The 5000-nt window shown below is 32.3% G+C and overlaps 1 protein-coding gene across 1 annotated transcript in view; it reads right to left on the reverse strand.

Annotated features, from left to right (window-relative positions):
* Positions 1-3690: 3690 nt before the first annotated feature.
* LOC113827664 (uncharacterized) overlaps positions 3691-5000 on the reverse strand; it is a 31398-nt gene continuing 30088 nt past the window's right edge. The window contains exon 8 of the mRNA XM_027380564.2: positions 3691-5000. This exon is cut by the window's right edge and continues 820 nt beyond it. The gene's annotated coding sequence lies outside the window, so the exon portion shown is untranslated.

Genomic DNA, 5000 nt, shown 5'->3' on the forward strand with positions numbered 1-5000 from the left:
TATATATATATATATATATATTTATATATATATATATATTTATATATATATATTATATTTATATACATATATATATTATGTTGTGTTGTGTTATATCTCACACACACACACACACACACACACACACACACACACACACACACACACACACACACACAAACACACACACACACACACACTGTTACATATTTAGTTGCTAAAACAATCACAGTATAGCATCCTTTTATTTATCTGTGGTTATCAAGAGCAAATTTTATGAGAATAAATACACTATGTTTGCCATTTATAAATTGATCCTTGAACTTATAAAGGAAGGGCATAACACCTAGTACTTTATTAGGACAGTACTTTAAACAATTTTTTAGTGGTTAAAAAAACAAAAAATATTGTAACAAATCTTTCTATAGGAATTTAAGATATGAGCTTGAGGCAAAGCATATGACATTTATATCTGAATTTTAAATATAAATGCTCAAAAGTTTTATCATCATACCATGATTTATAATATTACACTATGGAGGTTTTCTACCATTTTCTACTATTGCTGTCATTGGTATGAATAAACAAATTAATAAATAAGGATCACTATATTATATATGTTTATCTTTTCCCATTCTATCTGCGTACACTATTATACCCAGGGATATCATAATTAAAAAATCATTTTTTTCTACAATTTAATTAGCCTAAATTTTATGTTACATGTAGCTCTAGCTATGCAACTATAAACACCATGCCAATAGAGAAAGTTGTGCAAGCTGTATGGAAATCTTGCATATATATATTCCTTCTTCACAGCCCACTGCAATGCTTTAAAAATTCCTTGAATCCAACAAGTTAAAGTATGACCTTAAGCTATATATTGCTCAAGAGAGTAAGTAAATTTGCCAATGCTTGAAAAGCCTAAATTTACACCTGCATACACAGTGGCGCTTATTTTCTTGTAAAATCATTTATTGATAAGCAGAAAGAAAAAAAAAAAAAGAGTATTCATAGTTTCCAGTGAACAAATCCTGGAATATGCAACACACCAAATGAAACAAGAGTATGCTGGGATATCATCTAACAAGGATAAATTCATTTAAAGTTATGAGACACTTCATCTACTTTATGTTATTAGATTTCTATTTGGTATTTAGAGACTACCAAGTCATGTCCAACAGTTTTCTATTAATGAAAAAGAAAAGGAAAAAATAGAATAAAAAAGCATATAGGCATGTGTGTGTGTGTGTGTGTGTGTGTGTGTGTGTGTGTGTGTGTGTGTGTGTGTGTGTGTGTGTGTGTGTGTGTGTGTGTGTGTGTGTGTGTGTGTGTGTGTGTGTGTGTGTATGTGTGTGTGCACGTGTGTGTGTGCACGTGTGTGTGTGCACGTGTGTGTGTGCACGTGTGTGTGTGTGCGAGTGTGGGTGCGTGCGAGTGTGCGTGCGTGTGTGTGTGTGTGTGTGTGTGTGTGTGTGTGTGTGTGTGTGTGTGTGTGTGTGTGTGTGTGTGTGTGTGTGTGTGTGTGTGTGTGCGTGTGAATGTGACACTGCTAATAAATTGTCAAAAGATGAGACTGATCAAAACATTTTTCCTTTTCTACTGAATATGAGGTGCAAATGTCCCAGACTTTATACTACAGACAATGCAGGTGCTTTTGCACACAAGTCAGCTACCTGTCTATAGTATCTATCATATTTCCTGTCTAGCATCCATTTGGAAAATAACATATTATCCCAACTTTCAGGGAAAAATTGCATACCAGTAATGACTGATGGTCTATAACACACACTAGAACCATACATTATAACAGCATACATTATCAGGAAATCTGAAATCCTCTTTCATCTATGAATAAGATTTTGAAAAATCTACAATGGCAAGTGAGCACAAAAAGCTGTATGCTCTAACAGTCTTTAATTATTGTTTATTAGCTATATCTGCAGTGTCCCAAGGAAATTCTATGCATCACATGATGAAACTACTTATAAAGAAAGATCAGTTAAACATAAATGTTTTTTTCAGAAGGAAATGCAAACCTAGTGATAACTGCAACCAAAACTTTAGCACATACAGGTATCCATCACTGAATTAACAATGGCTACAGAATGTTTATAACTGACTTCATGCAAGAAATTATTCTTCTACTTATTGTTTAATTGTTATTTAAGAATATCATACATAAAAATGCACTGGAATTCTATTTTTGTAAAATTCCACACAATAATCTTCTCTTGGTTAAGCACCTTCAAATAAATTAAGTCATTAAGATTTCAACAAAACTATCAATGAAAATTAACGAAACTAATGTTCTGCACTTTTAACACATTCCATAATTTATATTTCTTAAAAAAAAAAAAGAAGAAAAAATCTTTAGACAAAACAAAATATTTGTAGCACAGGTCAATATTTGGTTCACATGTCATGGTAAAATGAGAGTTGTCAGAAATGAGCTTTTGGATGTAATACTTCCAAAACAAAGCTATTGGTAGCCCTTTCATGTCTATATCTTCATCAATAAGCTTATCTTACTCAAGTGTAATTGTCATTCACAAATTAGAAACAGGTTTTGATGACTCTTTCTAATAAAATAACTATGGAACTTGAATGTAAACACCGTGCATACACTGTTTTCAAAATCTCTGCTGATGAATTATAGCAAAAAGTAAGATCAAATGTGAGGCTTTATACGGCTACCAAGCACTTTGTTAAAATCTTATGTCTATATCATAAACCATGTGAAATCAATAATAAGAATTTACTTACAAAAAGAAAAATACACATCCTGGCCCTTGACAACGTATCTCGATGTGCTATGCAACAAAAATGAAAACAAACAAAAAATACAAATTTCCTTACACTAGGCAATTCGGCTGGTGTTGGAAACAAAGCTCCCCCACCTAAACAGAAAGGGTGGGTCAGCATTGTCCATATACAAGCTTAGTTAAATCCTAATACTACACTACTTTTCATATATGTATTTCCTTTCATCTTGAGAGTCACCTGTATTAGTGAGGGGTCTTGTGTCTTGGTTTAAATCAACACTGGAAACATTCTAGAGTAAGAAACAAACATATGTGAATGTAACAACCATGTCTTTCACTGAATGTTGTATAACAAAAAAATAAATCTGGTATTATTAGTCTAATCAGTAACAGTACAACAACCTCCAGGTAACAACCTATAAGAAGATACATGTATTACAGAGTACTCGTCTTGAAAAATATTCACATTAATACATCAATGTAATAATGCTACAAGCTGCTCTTGACAGTAACATCACCTTCTTAACAACCACAACAATGGATTTTAACAGGAGAGGTAAAAGTACTATAATCTATGAGAAATGAAGGCAAAACAAGAGAGCTTTTGCATATAAAGGAAGAAGGAAAGAAAGTATTGCTAGCTGATAGAAACAAGGAGACTCATACCTGATAAGCAAACACTAGCCATTAAAGAAACTGATTATCATCTTAACCTTGTTTCTCTGTGTAAGGTCACTAAGTGTCCTTGAAAGTCAGAGAGAATAACAAGTCCACACACACATAACTTTAAACTGCAAATCTGTACGTAGGTAAATAGTGCTGTGCATAAAGTTACTAATTAATGACCCTTTTAAATAATGAAATGGGAGGAAAAAAGAAAAAAGGATAAAGGCTTCATTATCTAGCAAGTCACTTTTGTGAAAGACCACATATATAAACAAAGTACTCTAGACATAATTTTATTCTATATGAGTGATTAACAAAAGATACAATACATTGTCAATTACATTGCAAAAATAATTTCATCAACTCAAAATTCTTCTTTATATAATCAGTTCACAATAAAAGACATCTCTCAAAATGAATGAAATGAAGCAGGAATGCACAAGAATATTAATAATAATGCCAAAGGTCTGTGACCTCTCTCTCTCCTACTATCATTTACTCTCAATAAAATATCCTAGACCTTTCCATTCTAACCAGAATTCCAACTTAATCTTACAGACTGTACCCTTTCAACTGTTATCTGGCTTCAAGCAATAATTACAAGAGCAGGAATATTCATGTCTATGAAATGGGATTATATATAAACATTCTTCGCCAAAGAACATTTTGGGCCGAGAACAATTGAGGAGTACATTGCTCAGAGAGTACACTCCCACACTCCCTTGCTATGATAATTACTTGCAGGTTAAGTGGAAAGATAACTCATTATACTAAATAATTAAATTACATAAAATAAACGACTCTTTTAATGACTTTTAAAATAAATATATTAGTGAAACCTAAACAATTATTTTTTACCAAACTTAAAATTTTACTTATACCTGTTTGTAATATTTTAATGTGCATCCTTAGGTGGTCCTATTCTAGAGAGTATTGTGAAGATGCGTCATGATAATTTGACTAAAAAGCTATAATCTGCATGAATATGATGTCATGAAATCATAATCTGGGCCAGTCTAATGGTCAGCAAACGTTCTTATATAAAAACCTCCTTTTCTTTTAAATGTCACACTAAAAATAGTTTTTTGGCAGAAGTCATCTGCAGAAACTAGAGTAGGAAAGCCACATGCTACCCAGATCTGGGTATTTAACAATATTAGAAAGCTTAAAATGTCAACTACAAACCTCCTAAACGTCTTCTACTCCACAACAGTTAGCAACCCTTTAGCACTCTTTTTTTTAAATTATTATGCACCATCACAGAATTGCGCAAAAGCAAATCCATACTACAATACCATATCTAGATTAGTAGCGATTCCTCTACAACAAACATACAAAATACAAATATCATTAATAGTTAAATCACCCTGTCTTAATTCATGATTCTTCAGACTTTGGTTTTTTGCAACTGGGATACAAATATAATGAAAATAGTGACACAACCTTAATAAATGCTGTGGATAACCAGGTCACGTGTTACATTTTGGACGCAGTTTTATAACTTTTGTGCTTAACATCTTAACACTATAGGTGAGATCAAACACTTATATAATTACTTCACTCCATAAAAATTTTCTGCGATGTACTTAT

The sequence above is a fragment of the Penaeus vannamei genome, chromosome 7 (assembly GCF_042767895.1).
Source record: "Penaeus vannamei isolate JL-2024 chromosome 7, ASM4276789v1, whole genome shotgun sequence".
Taxonomy (NCBI): domain Eukaryota; kingdom Metazoa; phylum Arthropoda; class Malacostraca; order Decapoda; family Penaeidae; genus Penaeus; species Penaeus vannamei.